Source organism: Panicum virgatum, chromosome 5K (genome assembly GCF_016808335.1).
Source record: "Panicum virgatum strain AP13 chromosome 5K, P.virgatum_v5, whole genome shotgun sequence".
Lineage (NCBI taxonomy): Eukaryota > Viridiplantae > Streptophyta > Magnoliopsida > Poales > Poaceae > Panicum > Panicum virgatum.
The window spans coordinates 45,583,016-45,601,811 of NC_053140.1; positions in this window are offsets into that span (position 1 = coordinate 45,583,016).

Below are 18,796 nucleotides of genomic sequence, written 5' to 3' on the forward strand. Positions count from 1 at the left end.
AAGGATAAGATCAAAGGGCTGACAGGTGGGGTCGGCTAAACCTGGGCTGCATCCCATCCAGGTGCACTTGGGGTGGAGTAGCTGCCACGTCTCCTCTTTCCATATGTGCATTTGGCGGGAACCGACCTCCAACAGTATAAATAGGCCTCCCCAACTCCCCTCTCAACACACACACACCCCATTTCACACCCACTCTCTCTCAAGGGTCTCTTGCTCTTAGTGTAGGGTAGTGGAGCTAGGCTAGTTTCCCTTTAGCGAATCAAGTCGTCCTCAGAGTCGTTGAGCGATCCTCGACTCTCGGTATGGCTTTGTATTCTTTCTGTCAGTACTCTATTCATAATATAGAGTTTGATCATGGTTGTTATGCTATCTCAATAGTTTAACAATCCATGATTATGTTTATCATGAGTTGTGTGATGGATATGGTTAGGCCAGATGATTCGGATACAGATATCGGTTCGCTGTGCTTTTGAGCTTGCTCTAGTGTTTTACTTGTCCATCCGAAGGGTGGGAGACCTGGGGACGCTAGAGCAGTGATGTAACATCCCGAAAATCCACTAAATAAATCATGCGCTAAAGTTGTCTTTCGTTGAGCTCGACTCCCCTCAAACCCTGAACCCTAATCCCCAGAACCTCCCCCAAGCAACCCGACACCCGAATTCAATCCGCGTCCCGTCTTTTTTCCCACCCAACGCGACGCGTCGTGACCGGCCGCCGCGAATCCCGCCCCTCCTTTTTCCCTCTCTCCTTCCTTCTCGGCCGCGTGCCCCATCTCCCGTGGCCCGCCCCCGCGTGGCCGACCGCGGCCGCAGTCGCCGCTGGCGCGCACCGCCCCCCCTCCTTCCTTTATCCTTTCCCTCTCTCTCCCATTTTCTTTTTCTCTAATTCTTTTTCCTTTTTCTCATTTCTTTTTCCCCTTTTCTCTTTTTCCTTTTTCTTTTCTCTCCCTCCCTCCTTTCCCTTCTCCCTCCTCTGCCTCACTCCCGCTCGCCCCGAGCCCGCCAGGCCGGCCCCTTTCCCCCGCGCCCGGCCGCGCTGCCTGCCTCCCAGCTCCGGCCGCCTCCTGCTCCGCTCGGCCGCGTTCCCCACCCGTGCACGCAGCGCCCTGCTCCCGGCCTGCGGCTCACGCTCTCCCGCGCGTCGCCCCGGGCTTGCCCGTGCGCCCGTGCACGCGCACGCAGTGCTCGGCGTGCCGAGCCGCGACGGCCGCGCCGCACCAAGCCGCTTGCCCGCGCCCGGCCGACCCCACGGGCCTGCGGCCCACGTGCTCGCCCCGCGTGCTCGCTGTGCCCCGCCATCACCGCCGCGCCGCCCGACGCTCCGCGTGCTGAGCCACGACGCGACGCTCGCCAGCCGCGCACGCGCCGTGACGCGCCCCGCTCGGCTGCCCTCCGTTCACGCGCATGCCCGTACCACGCGTGCTCCACGCGGCCGGGCCAGCCACCGCGCCGCTCGCCGCTTGCGCCACCGCCAGGCCGCCGCCTCGCCGCTCACACCGCTTGGCGCCGCGCACAGGTGCCCAGCCCACCCCACGTGCCACAGTGGCCGACGCGCCTCCCGCCGCTGCCGAGCGGTCTTGTCGCCACTGTGCGCCGCGAATCAAGCCGCCAACCGCCATTAATGGAGTCCGCGGAGCTCGCCGGGTGACCACGCCGCGGCCACCGACCACGCCCCCCCCAACCGACCTACATCGGCTATAAAAGGGCCCCGGGCTCCGCGGCCAACCCCATCGCCGCTCCCAGCTCCCTCCCCGGTCCCGCAGCGCCGCCGCCACACTCCATCAACGCCGCCGCCGCCGGCTCGCGTCGCCCTGCTCCCTCGCCGCACCCCAGGCCGAGGTGAGCCGGGGAATCGAACCCACGTGCCCCTAGCCCCTTTTCCCCTCACTCCCGGCCGCCGCCCTGGCCCTGGATGGCCGGATTGGCCGCCGCCGGCGACCCCAGGCGCCTCCCCTGTTTCCCAGCGTGGGAGGGAGGAAGGGGATGGCGATTTTGCCAAAAAACCCTCCCCCCCTTTCCTTTGTTTCTTAAAGAAAACTTCCATCATTTTTGCCTTTTTGCAGAAATACCCCCACCTTTAGTATATTTGCAAATAAACCCTATTCCAATATAAACCTAATCTCAAATATACCCCTGACCTCTCCAGAATAACCCAAAAGCTCCCAAAAATTACAAACAGACCCCTGCCTACTCAAGATTTTTTTTACAACTAGGCCCCTGACCTCTTAACCGACCCACAAACCCTTATAAAGCCCATCATTTCATGTAACAAACGACCTCTGATCAACCCGAAACTTTACCACGCCTCTCGTAACTAAGTCTTGGCCATGCCTTTAGGAAACCACTCAAAGATGTTACTTCTCTCTCCATATTTTATGTGTTTCCGATTCGAGCTCAACGATAGGTCTTTGTACTGATTGGATGCTTATTGTGTGTGCTTTAGATCGCGGTGTGAACGAAGGAGAGCCCGCTAATGAGCAGTTCTACGAGCAAGGGAACGAGGATCAGTTCCACGACCCCGAGCCCGAAGGACAGGACTTCCCCGAAGGCTTCGAAGACGGCAAGTTCAATCCCATCCTTTGATGCATGTTTCTGTCCTAGTTTTTATAAACACAACCCAATGGCCTGTTTTATAAAGTTGCATATGTTTTACTTGCATGAAAACACGGTTGGATAGCCACCCCTTGATTTGTGATGACCATTCCTTGACCACCTAGATTAATGTCTGATTTTGCTTGGACGTTAATCGATATTAGAACGCTTAGGACTTTACTCATAATATGATTTATTTGATAAAGAAAATGTGTGCGTGTGGGAAGGGATAAAATGTGGATTTCGAAAGATGAGTATGGACGAGATGGACGGCATTTCTGTGTGATTTGTCGATTGGTGTGCTTGTGCCTGTGTGGCAGAGCAAGGAGGGAGATATCCATCTTGTCGTGTCTAAGGACCGAGTTGGTGTGTCATCTCACCTAACTCCATTATCGTGCAAACCACTCGACCGTTGAATGGGCAACGGCGTAGCATAAATCCCACTAGTTGGTGTGATAGCCATCAGGAGAGCTGAGAGCGACGGGTGACTAAGGAAAAGGGATAAGCCCCGAGTGACTTATGCCCGGTTATACCTAAGTGAACGGTCGATGACCCCTTGGTACATCCCGTGATGGCTAGTCAGGCTTAGCTATGGTGGGTAATGGCTATGTTGGGATCTACACCGACACGACGGTGTTCGAGTTGTGGTATCCTACTTGTGGGTAAAGTTGCACACCTCTGCAGAGTCAAGAATCTATTCGAATAGCCTTGCCCACGGTATTGGGCGAGTTACGGTGTGGTCACATAACTAGTGTTTCATGGGATGGGCTGGTGTGAGTTGTTTTGGAATTGTGTCCGGCAGTTGTGCCGTGTGCTACGACGGACGGGGAGTCCGGTGGCAGTTTAAAAATTGGAAACTCCGTGTTACTTTAGAAATGGATTTTCATAAAGGTTTTCTTTAAAGCAAACCCCTGCATAAAATATCGTTTTTCTGCAAATTAAGCCATAACCTTATCCTTGATTTACCTATGCATATTATCCTGATTTAACCCCTCCGTGGGTGTGGTTGGACTTGCTGAGTACGTTCGTACTCACCCCATTCTCACTTTTTACAGAAGAAGACCCGGATTTCGTTCCAGACGACGCCGAGTAGGGTTATCGTTCTACACCCAACCTTGCTTGTGGAACCGGCCCCGTTGAGATGCCTCCGCTGTCGCAGTACTCTGAGCCCGTAGTGGACCCTATGTGGTTTGCAGTCTGGTGTTATGTTGTAGCTTGGTTAATAATTATCATCATCTGTATCGAGTGTCCTCCAAGGTTTGTACGGTTTTGAACCATCTGATGTAATAAATGTGGCATCAGCCTCCTGGGACTGGTGCTTTGTATCACATTTAAGTCTTCTCTCACGAGGGGACGCTTCAGGTGGTATCAGAGCCGTAGGTTGGCCGTAGGACGTGACCCTAGGAGCGAAACCCGTTTTTAGACCCTTTACCTTAGGACTTTTCTATCCTTAATCCTTTCCTCACACAAATACTTACCCTTGGTTCTTGCCCTGTTCCAGATGGCTGACAATGGATGGATCGGCGGAATCTGTTTCGCAGAGCCCGGCCTTCCTAAGTTGTTGATACTCAGCCTGGAACGCATTAGAGTTGTGGATCCGCCAGAGTTTCTTTACCGGGAGTACGACTCCAAGGGCACTCTTCGGTGTGACCTGATGATCTTCATAGCAAGGAGCACCCGCTACCCTGATGTGGACCCTTGGTTCATCTCCACCACTGGATTCCGTTTCCCGGACACCTATCGGAAAGCCGCCCGTAAAGCCCTGCGACGGCTCCGAATGATCTACAAACATCACCTTCAGCGGACTCCTATGGGATTCTTCCCGCCAACTGAAGGAAGAGGACGCACCTGGATCGCCCGAATGAGAGGACTCGGGAGGGAAGAAGAAGATCTGGAAGACACTGTATCCCACCTGTCCATCTACCTCACCGGCCTGGATGAGCTCTATCGCGAGCAAGCAGCACAACTGAAACAGCAGGTCCACAGAGCAGAAAAAGCAACCCAGGAGATGGAGGAACAACGGTCGAGGACTTTCCACGCCGAGTATTCCTTGGCTGCTCTCCAAGTCCAAATGGATGAAAAAGAGGCAGAATTATAGGAGCAGCGGACAAGGGCCGCACGTGCTGAGAACTCGCTGGCCGCTCTCCAAGCTCAGATGCGGAGGTACGAGGCTCGCTGGGGAATAGGTGGATGGATAGAGGAAGACGAAGAAGAGGAAGAACCCATGGAAACCCATTGGGACGTTGGCACTCAGACTGAAGAAGAAGAACCCGAAGAAACCCACTGGGATAAAGGAACTCAGACCGAGGATGATGTGATGGATCAGTACCTTCCACTGAAGAAGCGCTCCTTTAGAATTGAGGAAGAATCCCCATGATGGGAGTAGTCTCTAAGCTAGAACCTTTGCTCTAATAATCATGTACCCATGAAGTTGTACCCCATCATGATGCCATAAATAAAAACCATCTACCCCTTTTGTGTACCGCAAATATTCGCGCAAGATATTCACTCTATCTTTATTTTCAGATGGCTGAGGAAGGATGGACCCAGGGCGACTGCCAAGCTGCACCTGGCTTCCCCAGCCTGTTGATCAACGCCCTGGAAAGCCTTGGCATTACGGAACGCCCAAGGTACTACAGCAGAGAGTACGAGCATCATGGCACTCTCCGCTGCAGGGTGATCATTGTCATCGCCAGAAGTGAGCGCCACCCCAACATCCAGTCATGGCGAGTGACCGCTACGGGATTTAGGCACCAAGACACCTATCCCTTGGCTGTCAGAAAGGCACTTCGGTACCTATGTCGGATTTTCGAAGAACACCTAGCACCCACGCCAATGAGGTTCTTTCCGCCGGCCATCAGAACCCCATGTTTGGGAAGCCCGCATGAGAAGCCTGGAACGGCGCCGCCATGAAGCAGACCCTTTGTACCAAGTGGTAACTATTTGGCCGCTTTGGATCAACTCTTCGATGAGCAGGCCCACCTGCTGAGGGAGCAGACCATCGTGTGAGCAAGCTGAACTCGCAGTGAGGACTCCAAACAGGTCCGAGCAGCCCAAGCCGAGGCAAGAGCCGCGGCCGCGATCAGCAGTGAGGCGGTTGCACAGGGAGAGTCTCAGACAATGCCCGCGACCGGCGCATGCAAGAATGGACCAGAAGTGGGACCCCAGTTCCGGCCATCGGAGAAGATCATGTTCTACTTGGGACACCCGTCATAGGATGGGGAACGCTCTTTGGAAGCCCTCGAGCTCCACCCGAGAACCCCGAAGGGTCTACTGCTGTCAGAGAAAGGACGTTGTGCTCAGCCCAAGAGAATGGGGAACCCGGAGGACGACGAGCCGTTTGTTTCCCCGGAAGCTGCTCAGCCCCAAGAGAATGGGAACCCGGAGGACGACGAGCCGTTTGTTTCCCCGGAAGCTCGTATCACCCCAGAAGAAGACTCGCCCCGCGAGTAGAGTGTCCAACCCTACCCTATTGTTGTACCCTTCTAGCCCTTTCGGTTTAAGTTGTACCCTTAGTTTGAACCTGTACCTGGACTTGTAGTACGCGTTCTAGTCGTGTTTCCGTGTTGTACCCTACCTCGCTTTAGTATAAGTTGCTTGTTTGCCTTGTTGTGTGCTTGTTGTGTGTGCCTTTCGGCAGAAGGTTAATTCTGCCTTTTTCAAAAATACGAATTAAATAACTTAAACATCACCTAATCCCAATCTCACAAAAACCCTACCAAATCTGCAGATGGTTTCCCGAAGCGTCACAAGGGCCTCCCGCGTCAGGGATCCTGCAGCTGCTGACGCAGGAGTGCGCCTTAACGGGCAAAACCACCCTCAGGAAGAACAAGAAGTGAGTCAGGGCAGAGGAGAAAATCAGGATGCACAGCTACCACCACCACCACCCTTCGTGGACCTGGCACAAGTGATCCATAACCAGACTCTCATACTGGAGACACTGGCCAATGCTCTAATGAACAGGCAGCCACGAGAGCAGACCTTCAACGACAAGCTAACAGCTTTTCTGAGGGCCAAGCCACCCACTTTTGCCGGATCCAGCAACCCCTTGGACGCAGATGACTGGCTCCGCGTGATCCAGAGGAAGCTCGAGCCGTTTGGGTGCCAAGATCGGGATAAAGTCCTCCTGGCAGCACATCAACTCACCGGGACTGCCTTAGCCTGGTGGGAAAATTACTGCGCTGCTGCCAGAGATGCCTCCACCATCACCTGGAATGAATTCGTGAGAGAGTTCCGCCGCTATCACATCCCTTCAGCTACCATGAAGCGCAAGGCAGATGAATTCCGCGCACTTCAGCAGGGGAATATGACGGTAGAGTAGTATACACACCAGTTTATGGAATTGGCTCGCTATGCACCAGAAGAAGTGAACGACGACGAGAAGAAGCAGGATATGTTCAAGAAAGGACTAAATCCAGAACTCAGGACCCTGCTCACCCCTCAAATCTATCCTGACTTCAACACCCTGATGAACAAGGCAATCCTCACTGAGAAGGCCAAGAGTGATGAAAGAAAGGATAACAAGCGCAAGTTCCTGGAGAGTAAGGCCCGCCAGCAGGATCGTTCCCAGAAGGCCAGAAGCTTCAGTTACAATGCACCAAGGTCCCAAGCCCCAATGCAGTACAGAACTCAGTCGCAAGCAACAGGACCACGGGCCCCTAACACACAGCCCAGAAGCCAGAACACCATGAGGGCCTCACAGAATAATGCGAGCCAGGTCACCAATAACAACAGCAATGTGAGGGCCTGTTTCAACTGCCGAGAGACAGGGCACTTCATCGCCGACTGCCCTTATGCCAAAAACAAGCCAGCCACTTCAGCTTTCTCCAACACAGTGAACGGACCCAAGCCAGTGCTGACCGGTGCCAACCGAGTGCCCCTCCGTGGCAACAGCAACAACAACAACAACCAGCAGAGGCAACCCCAGCAGTCTTTTGGACGAGCCCGCGTCAACCACATCGACGCACAGGAAGCTCAAGGAGCCCAGGGCGTTGTACTCGGTGAGTACCTAGTTAGCTCAACTCTTGCAACAGTACTGTTCGATTCTGGAGCATCACACTCATTCATATCCTCAAGTTTTGTGGAGAAACATAAAATACCTACAGTACTACTAAAAACACCCCTATTAACCCGGACGCCCGGAGGAGACATCAGGTGTCAACTGGGTTGTCTACGGGTAAGGATTAATTTAAGTGGGGTAGAGTTTCTAGTAGATCTAGTAGTACTTAAGTCAGAAGGGATAGATGTGATCCTCGGAATGGATTGGCTGAGCAAACACAATGGCCTCATAGGTTGTAAGGACAAGGTAGTCCACCTAACAAACCCAGAGGGAGTCCGAGTGACCTGTCACACCCGGGAAAGTGGAGCAAACCCGATGGTGTTTAGCATGGAAGCCAAGTCCTTGGAAGAAGTCCCAGTAGTGAGTGAGTACCCCGATGTCTTTCCTGAAGAACTTCCCGGTATGCCACCAGATAGGGACATAGAATTTGTCATTGATCTTGTTCCTGGAACCGCCCCCATAGCCAAGAGACCCTACAGGATGGCAGCCTCTGAGTTGGCAGAGTTAAAGAAACAACTAGAGGAGTTACAACGGATTGGCTTCATCAGGCCAAGTTCGTCACCTTGGGGAGCCCCGGTTCTATTTGTCAAGAAAAAGGATGGAAGTATGAGGTTGTGCGTTGATTATCGAGCACTGAACGAAGTCACTATTAAGAACAAGTACCCTCTTCCCAGAATCGATGACCTTTTTGACCAGCTAAAAGGAGCCAGGTACTTTTCCAAGATTGACCTAAGGTCCGGATATTTTCAGCTCAAGATTAGGGAAAGCGACATTCCGAAGACAGCCTTTGTCACCCGATACGGACAGTTTGAGTTCACAGTAATGTCATTTGGACTGACAAATGCACCGGCCTATTTCATGAACCTCATGAACAAAGTGTTTATGGACGAACTAGATAAGTTTGTCGTAGTTTTCATTGACGACATACTTATTTACTCAAAGAGTATTCAAGAGCACGAGCAACACCTGAGAGTAGTTCTGGAGAAGTTAAGAATGCACAGGCTATACGCCAAATTCAGCAAGTGTGAGTTCTGGCTGGAGAAAGTAGCCTTCCTTGGTCATATCTTGACCGCGGAAGGAGTGGCAGTAGACCCCGAGAAGGTCGAAGCAGTATCCAACTGGCAGCAACCAACCAATGTCAGTGAGATCAGGAGTTTCCTCGGATTAGCTGGGTACTATCGGAGATTTATTGAGGGATTTTCTAAGATAGCCCGGCCCATGACAGAGCTGCTCAAGAAAGAGAAGAAATTCACCTGGACGGAGTCGTGTGAAAGAAGTTTCCAGGAGTTGAAGCAAAGATTGACGACAGCCCCAGTGCTAACCCTGCCGGATATTCATCGGGATTTTGTCATCTATTGTGATGCGTCCCGACAAGGATTGGGATGTGTGCTGATGCAAGATGGGAAAGTCGTTGCATATGCTTCCCGACAGCTCAGGACTCATGAGCAAAATTACCCGACTCATGATTTGGAGCTTGCAGCCGTAGTGCACGCACTTAAGATCTGGAGGCACTATTTGATTGGAAATAAGTGCGAAATCTTTACCGATCATAAAAGTCTGAAGTATATCTTCACCCAACCAGACCTAAACCTGAGGCAGAGAAGATGGCTGGAATTAGTCAAAGATTATAATTTGGAGATTCATTATCACCCAGGTAAAGCCAATGTAGTAGCCGATGCCCTAAGTCGGAAATCTTACGGGCCCAAGAATGACCATTTACGAGAGGAAATGGCACGATTAAATGTGCACATTGTCCCTCGAGGTTCCAGCCAAGCGCTGAACGTTCAATCCACTCTAGAAGAACGAATCAGGAAAGCCCAGAGAGCGGACAAGGGACTGATGGAAATCCGGAAGCAAACCGGAGAAAATAAGGCACCAGACTTTAGAGTGGATAATAGGGGAACATTGTGGTACAAAGATAGAATTTGTGTGCCCCAGAAGGGAGATTTCAGGCAAATAATCATGGATGAAGCCCACAACTCAGCCTACTCTATTCACCCAGGATCCACCAAGATGTATATGGACTTAAAACAGAAATATTGGTGGAATGGGATGAAGGCAGATATTGCACGATTTGTCGCCCATTGCGATACTTGCCAGAGAATCAAAGCTGAACACCAGAAGCCGGCAGGATTGTTGCAGCCCCTACCCATTCCGGTTTGGAAATGGGATGAAATAGGGATGGATTTTGTGGTAGGACTGCCCAGAACCCAGAAAGGACACGATTCCATATGGGTAATAGTGGACCGACTCACTAAAGCGGCTCACTTCATACCCGTACGTACCAACTACGGCGGAGAGAAGCTAGCCAAGCTTTACGTGGAAAATATAGTGAAGTTGCATGGTGTGCCCAGTCGAATTGTTTCAGATAGAGGGACCCAGTTCACCTCTAGATTCTGGAAAAGTTTGCATAAAGCCATGGGCACCAAGCTAGACTTTAGTTCCGCTTATCACCCGCAAACAGATGGCCAGACAGAAAGAGTAAACCAGATTATGGAAGATATGTTGAGAGCATGCGTCCTCACTTATGGCAAAGATTGGGAGCAGAGTCTACCCTATACCGAGTTCTCGTACAACAACGGGTACCAAGCAAGCTTGGGCATGTCACCTTTTGAAGCTCTCTACGGAAGAAAATGCAGAACCCCTCTGATGTGGTCAGAAGTTGGAGAACGTGCCCTAGTCGGCCCCGCACTCATAAAGGAAGCAGAAGAAAGAGTTGCCGAGATTAGAGAAAAGCTGAAAGCAGCCCAGTCTCGACAAAAGAGCTACGCCGACAAGAAGAGACGCGAGATAAGCTTCAACCCAGGAGATTTCGTGTATCTCAAGGTATCACCCATTCGAGGAACCCGAAGATTTCAGGTACAAGGAAAATTAGCCCCTCGGTACATTGGACCATACCGAGTTCTGAAGAAAGTTGGAGCAGTAGCGTACCGTTTGGAACTGCCAGAAGAAATGTCAGATATACATCCAGTGTTCCACGTCTCACAGCTAAGAAGATGTTTGAGAGTACCCGAGGCGGAGCACGTGCCAGTAGAAACGATAGATCTACAGCCAGACCTACGATATCAAGAAGTACCAGTCAAGATTCTCGACACTGTCACCAGAAGGACCAGAAATTCCGAGGTACGAATCTGCAGAGTCCAATGGAGCAGGCACGGTGTGGAAGAAGCGACATGGGAACGCGAAGACGCCCTGAAGAAGGAATTTCCTCACCTGTTTAGGAACCAGCCGAATCTCGAGGACGAGATTCAGTTTAAGTGGGGTAGGTTTGTAACATCCCGAAAATCCACTAAATAAATCATGCGCTAAAGTTGTCTTTCGTTGAGCTCGACTCCCCTCAAACCCTGAACCCTAATCCCCAGAACCTCCCCCAAGCAACCCGACACCCGAATTCAATCCGCGTCCCGTCTTTTTCCCACCCAACGCGATGCGTCGTGACCGGCCGCCGCGAATCCCGCCCCTCCTTTTTCCCTCTCTCCTTCCTTCTCGGCCGCGTGCCCCATCTCCCGTGGCCCGCCCCCGCGTGGCCGACCGCGGCCGCAGTCGCCGCTGGCGCGCACCGCCCCCCCCTCCTTCCTTTATCCTTTCCCTCTCTCTCCCATTTTCTTTTTCTCTAATTCTTTTTCCTTTTTCTCATTTCTTTTTCCCCTTTTCTCTTTTTCCTTTTTCTTTTCTCTCCCTCCCTCCTTTCCCTTCTCCCTCCTCTGCCTCACTCCCGCTCGCCCCGAGCCCGCCAGGCCGGCCCCTTTCCCCCGCGCCCGGCCGCGCTGCCTGCCTCCCAGCTCCGGCCGCCTCCTGCTCCGCTCGGCCGCGTTCCCCACCCGTGCACGTAGCGCCCTGCTCCCGGCCTGCGGCTCACGCTCTCCCGCGCGTCGCCCCGGGCTTGCCCGTGCGCCCGTGCACGCACACGCAGCGCTCGGCGTGCCGAGCCGCGACGGCCGCGCCGCACCAAGCCGCTTGCCCGCGCCCGGCCGACCCCACGGGCCTGCGGCCCACGTGCTCGCCCCGCGTGCTCGCTGTGCCCCGCCATCACCGCGCCGCCCGACGCTCCGCGTGCTGAGCCACGACGCGACGCTCGCCGGCCGCGCACGCGCCGTGACGCGCCCCGCTCGGCTGCCCTCCGTTCACGCGCACGCCCGTACCACGCGTGCTCCACGCGGCCGGGCCAGCCGCGCCGCTTGCCGCTTGCGCCACCGCCAGGCCGCCGCCTGCGCTCACGCCGCTTGCCGCGCAAGGTGCCATCACCCCACGTGCCCAGTGCCGCCGCGCTCCATTTGCCGAACGCTTTCGCCACTGTGCGCCGCATCAAGCGCCCCGCCATTATGAGTCGCGGAACCACGCCGCGGCCCCGACCACCCCCCCCCCAACCGACCTACATCGGCTATAAAAGGGCCCGGGCTCCGCGGCAACCCACGCCGCCCCAGCTCCCTCGGTCCCGCAGCGCCGCCGTCACACCATCAACGCCGCCGCCGCGGCTCGCGTTAGCCACCTCCGCCTACCCTCGCCGCTACACCCCAGGCCGAGGTGAGCACGGGAATCGAACCCACGTGCCCCTAGCCCCTTTTCCCCTCACTCCCTCCTCGGCCGCCGCCCGGGCCCTGGATGGCCGGATTGGCCGCCGCCGGCCGACCCCACGGCGACCTCCCCTGTTTCCTCCCAGCGTGGGAGGGAGTCGACAGTGATGGCGATTTTGCCAAAAAACCCTCCCCCCCTTTCCTTTGTTTCTTAAAGAAACCTTCCATCATTTTTGCCTTTTTGCAGAAATACCCCCACCTTTAGTATATTTGCAAATAAACCCTATTCCAATATAAACCTAATCTCAAATATACCCCTGACCTCTCCAGAATAACCCAAAAGCTCCCAAAAATTACAAACAGACCCCTGCCTACTCAAGATTTTTTTTACAACTAGGCCCCTGACCTCTTAACCGACCCACAAACCCTTATAAAGCCCATCATTTCATGTAACAAACGACCTCTGATCAACCCGAAACTTTACCACGCCTCTCGTAACTAAGTCTTGGCCATGCCTTTAGGAAACCACTCAAAGATGTTACTTCTCTCTCCATATTTTATGTGTTTCCGATTCGAGCTCAACGATAGGTCTTTGTACTGATTGGATGCTTATTGTGTGTGCTTTAGATCGCGGTGTGAACGAAGGAGAGCCCGCTAACGAGCAGTTCTACGAGCAAGGGAACGAGGATCAGTTCCACGACCCCGAGCCCGAAGGACAGGACTTCCCCGAAGGCTTCGAAGACGGCAAGTTCAATCCCATCCTTTGATGCATGTTTCTGTCCTAGTTTTTATAAACACAACCCAATGGCCTGTTTTATAAAGTTGCATATGTTTTACTTGCATGAAAACACGGTTGGATAGCCACCCCTTGATTTGTGATGACCATTCCTTGACCACCTAGATTAATGTCTGATTTTGCTTGGACGTTAATCGATATTAGAACGCTTAGGACTTTACTCATAATATGATTTATTTGATAAAGAAAATGTGTGCGTGTGGGAAGGGATAAAATGTGGATTTCGAAAGATGAGTATGGACGAGATGGACGGCATTTCTGTGTGATTTGTCGATTGGTGTGCTTGTGCCTGTGTGGCAGAGCAAGGAGGGAGATATCCATCTTGTCGTGTCTAAGGACCGAGTTGGTGTGTCATCTCACCTAACTCCATTATCGTGCAAACCACTCGACCGTTGAATGGGCAACGGCGTAGCATAAATCCCACTAGTTGGTGTGATAGCCATCAGGAGAGCTGAGAGCGACGGGTGACTAAGGAAAAGGGATAAGCCCCGAGTGACTTATGCCCGGTTATACCTAAGTGAACGGTCGATGACCCCTTGGTACATCCCGTGATGGCTAGTCAGGCTTAGCTATGGTGGGTAATGGCTATGTTGGGATCTACACCGACACGACGGTGTTCGAGTTGTGGTATCCTACTTGTGGGTAAAGTTGCACACCTCTGCAGAGTCAAGAATCTATTCGAATAGCCTTGCCCACGGTATTGGGCGAGTTACGGTGTGGTCACATAACTAGTGTTTCATGGGATGGGCTGGTGTGAGTTGTTTTGGAATTGTGTCCGGCAGTTGTGCCGTGTGCTACGACGGACGGGGAGTCCGGTGGCAGTTTAAAAATTGGAAACTCCGTGTTACTTTAGAAATGGATTTTCATAAAGGTTTTCTTTAAAGCAAACCCCTGCATAAAATATCGTTTTTCTGCAAATTAAGCCACAACCTTATCCTTGATTTACCTATGCATATTATCCTGATTTAACCCCTCCGTGGGTGTGGTTGGACTTGCTGAGTACGTTCGTACTCACCCCATTCTCACTTTTTACAGAAGAAGACCCGGATTTCGTTCCAGACGACGCCGAGTAGGGTTATCGTTCTACACCCAACCTTGCTTGTGGAACCGGCCCCGTTGAGATGCCTCCGCTGTCGCAGTACTCTGAGCCCGTAGTGGACCCTATGTGGTTTGCAGTCTGGTGTTATGTTGTAGCTTGGTTAATAATTATCATCATCTGTATCGAGTGTCCTCCAAGGTTTGTACGGTTTTGAACCATCTGATGTAATAAATGTGGCATCAGCCTCCTGGGACTGGTGCTTTGTATCACATTTAAGTCTTCTCTCACGAGGGGACGCTTCAAGTGACCTCGTACACGGGCGTGGTGCTCGAGTATGTGGGATCCTTCGGATATGATCGTGCTTCGTGGTGTGATTGGGGTAGACGACATGACATGACAGCTATGTCCGTCTGGCGTAACAGTGGTGTTGCGTTTAGCGCACTCCCCGACATTCGGGTTCGATGTAGGAGTTCATGCAAAGAGGTAACGGGACTGGACGTTCTCCACTGCGGGACCTTCTCCCCGCTGTCCCAATTTCCTGGCACTTGCAGCCCTAACCATGTTCTAACATAACCTCTGCTTTGAATAGATACACTAGGACCCCTAACCTAGCCTAAGCTCCAACTAACTTAACATAGGATAATTTAGTTTGTTTTTTTTTCTTTTGTTCTTTCTTTCTTCTTTGGGTGTTGGATGTGTGATCATGCCACATTACCCTTATTTATCTTCTTTATCATAACTTACCCCTGCTAGAGTTTTGCCTATTACTTGAGAAACAATGTCATGATTAATGTTAAGCACAGTACCTTTGCCACTGCCATCCTTTGGGAACATATAAATAATGATACCCTTACTCTTCGGGTGAAATACTACAACGGTATATCCGTGCGCTTGCGGATCCCATCTATAATCGTATAGACTATACCACGAGAGTAGCAATCCTTGGTGCAGTTGCTAGGGATGGGCTTAACACCCCTGTTCCTAGTGATTACGATAAGGAATGTCAACACGCATTTCTGGCGCCGTTACTGGGAACTAACCCCACCTTGGAAACAAATCCCGGGAGTCCGGGCCGAGGCCCTGCACAAGCGGCAGCAACGGCTCAACACTCCAGCGCAGGCGCTCGGCGGTGGAGCGGCAGAAGAGGGTGCCCCGCACCGCGCCCAGCAGCTCCCGCAGCGCCTCCCCGGCGAGCTGCTCCAGCAGTAGCCGGTCCATGGTCGCCGCCGCGTGTCAGCGAGCGGCTCCAGCAGCAGCCAGAGGTTGAAGAAGACCCTGACCGATAGGACCCACATGTCAGCGAGTGGGTGGAGAGAGAGCCAGCAGCGGGAGAAGCGCGGCCATGTTGGCTGACTGTGTGGCGTGCCAGCTCAGCTAAAATGGCAAATGCGTAGGAGTTCAACTGCATGCGGTGGCAAATACATAGGAGCATTTTTAAAACTGGCATCTACGACGATAGCGGCCAACCCTAGCAAATCCAGCAAACAATGAAGGGCAGCGGCGGAGATTGGTTGCCGGGCATGGGGACGGGGCCCTTCTCCTGCTTCCACATGGAGAAGGGGATGCGGAAACCCCCCATCGACCATGCTGCTCACCACGATTCCACCGCGATCAATAATATCATCAAGGAATTCTTCATTGAGGCGCAGCGGCGGCTGCCCGAGATCCCGGAGCTCGTCGACTGCATCTGCTGGGGCTGCGCCAACTGCATCGGCCTCGCCGACCCCGTCACCAACATCATCCTCAACGCCGTCGGCCTCCTCGTCCACGAGGAGGACTCCCTCCTGTTGCAGCCCAAATGGTCGCCCGAGCCCCGCTGGGTCCCCAGCCCCTGCACATGGACGGCGGCGGCGGTGGCCCACCACTCCTACAACGGCCTCCGCGCCTTCATGACTACCTACTTCCGGTACCTCTCCGAGGAGCAGGCCATGCGCTACCTCCACCTGGCCTCCTACGACCTCTCCCTGGCCATCGATCTCGTCCACTACGACCGCCGTTCGGATCAGCCACCACGACGGCGCATGCTCCTCGATGGTGGCAACTGGCAGGACCAAGCGCGCCCTCTGGATCGCGGCGCAAAGAGATCATCCCGCACCCGACGTCCTCGCGCGGCTCATGACTGCGGGGTACCCCCCTGACCTTTTCTCTGACGTGATGGGCAGGCTACGGGGAACGGAGGTGCTCAGCTCCTCCGACGTCTCGAAAATCAAGACACTCTTGGCCTCGCAATGGCCGCCGTCCTGCCCACCGGTCAACATGTACTTCTGGTCCCCTCCCAGTCAAGCCACAAGATGTGCCAGTTACTCATCAGATGGCACCACATTGTTGAGACTTCAAACCTGCATTGGGGAATGCCGCCACACGGCCCAAATCATCATCCTCCGTGGCGACGATCACGGCCACTCTCAATATCTCCACATCTCTGACCTGGAGCAGCGAGGTTCAGACAAAGAGCAGCTAACCAAGTGCTTGGATCGGGTCAGAATGTGCGTTCCGCCTGCTGGTACAATTATTGATTCTGATGAAGCAATGGCCTTTTCATGCGAGCACCTAGACCCTGTTGGTTTCAGGGACTTTTGCATAAGTTCCTGGGACTTTTGAGTCTAAAAAACCAAACAGGAGATATTTTTTGGGGGGGGCTAAAAGTCTGTTGGGGCTAAAACTTGAGAAGTCCATCAAGAGGAGCTTTTTGGGAATTATTCCACCCTATCTCAGGGTCCACTCACGATTCCCCAGTAAAGTGTGAGGCTTTCATTTGCATGCATGCAGGGGTATAAAAGTACTTTGTGCACTTCATTTAATGACTTGTAGTCCCTTTAGTCCCATAAACTAAATAGGTAGGGGCTAAAAGTTTTAGCCACTGGATTAAAATTAGCCCAAGAACTATTTGTAACCAAACAGGGTACTAATGTCCTCGAGGTTCAAGCTGTGTGTTCCTCCAATTATTGATTCTGATGCTGCATCCTCTCCATGCGAGCACATAATGTCCTTGAAGCTGTGTCTGGGTGACACCATCCATGCCTTTTACATCAAGGTTGTGTTTAGATCCGTAAAATAGTGGTAAAAAGGATCACATCAGACACTGTGGTACACTGTAGCATTTTTCGTTTGTTTGTGGTAATTATTGTCCTACCATGACCTAACTAGGCTCAAAAGATTCGTCTCGTCGTGTACATCAAAACTATGAAATTAGTTTTTTTATTTATCTACATTTAATACTCCATACATAAGATAAAAGATTTGATGTGATAGGTGAATAGTGAAGTATGGAGAGAGAAATTTAAGAAGTGAACACAGCCAAGGCACTTGCCATAATGCCCCTGCGAATTCAACTCACTCACGCTCTTCTTATGGCTGGACATTGTTACGGATACTTTGACCCTGTGACCAACATCATTATCAACACCATATGGTACGGTGTCAACTTCCCCTTCTCAGATCCTTGTGTTGACAAGTTTCCAGAGGGCATCCTTGACGCTAGAATCATTGGTCGTCTGGCGTCCCGCTCCCTTAATGTAGTTAAAACCCTTAATTAATTGTAATGACCATTATTTGAACACATCGAACACATTAGCTTAATTAAGTGTAACTTGACAGGCTGTTTCCAATCCACAGGCCGATCGAAACACACCAGTAGTCTCGCACGAAGACGAGCACAGAAGGTACCAGCATGATAAAATCTTACAAAAAATAGTAAATATTATTAAGACTTTTACGAAACAGCTTTAAATTTTAAATTTACAAAAGAAATGATAGTAGTGGAAGAGAATCTAGCTTACAAAGCATTTTTACTAGAGAATAAATAAAACAAACTAAATAAGTCGAGAACTACCGAGACGTGAAGACAAGGTGCCACATCGAGCCCACCGATGTGAAACCTAGTTGGCTCCTATACCTGAAATAGGGTAAACAACAAACCCCGAGCAACTAATACTCAGCAAGACTTACCCGACCAGTGGATATACTTAGCCCACATACCTAGACATGCAAGGTATTTGGCAGGTGGTTTATTTTGCAGAAAAAGCGACTAAGGTAAATCCTTACTTTTATTATTTTAACTCCAGATTCTATATATATGTACTAACTATGATCTAATATTTGCATAAACCATCTATAGCAAACATAGTGGTGCAATCAATAATAATTTAATGTTTTCATCATCATAGATATATAAATATAGTCATCATCCCATCATAACACTACGATGCGATGCAGTGATCAAGGTGCTCATATCCGAGAGCGACTGACGGCGAATCGATCCGATTTAACCTTGCAAGGTGGACCTAACCAACACGGTACGCATAAGCCCCGTCGGACTCCACGCAACAACCATTCCCTTCCCTGCCTCAACTACAGAACCGCCCCACCTACTTATAGTCAGCCGAGCTCAACGAGAGACCACCAAAAGTAAACACGTGCATCCCGTTTCTCCGCGACTACTCGACTCGCCCTAAGGGGTGGTGATGAAGTTCTGTACTTTCGAAGTAAGGCAGTACTCGGCTTACCGGTTTCGACTACCTCATACTCCCGGCATGCGGTTAGTACAATTCAAATATGATCAGCAGGGCCAACAACGGTACGGTCCTTAACCGACACGGACGGGGCTAAACATTCCCCTCCCGGTCTCCAATCCATTTCCTTTCCTGCATATTCCAATATTCCATATATTCAAATTATAGAGACATCCTATATCTCACGAGTAACAGGAGATTACTCGACTCTAAAATATCTTATATCTCGCGAGTAACAGGAAATTACTCGACTCTAAAATATCCTATATTTCGCGAATAACAGGAT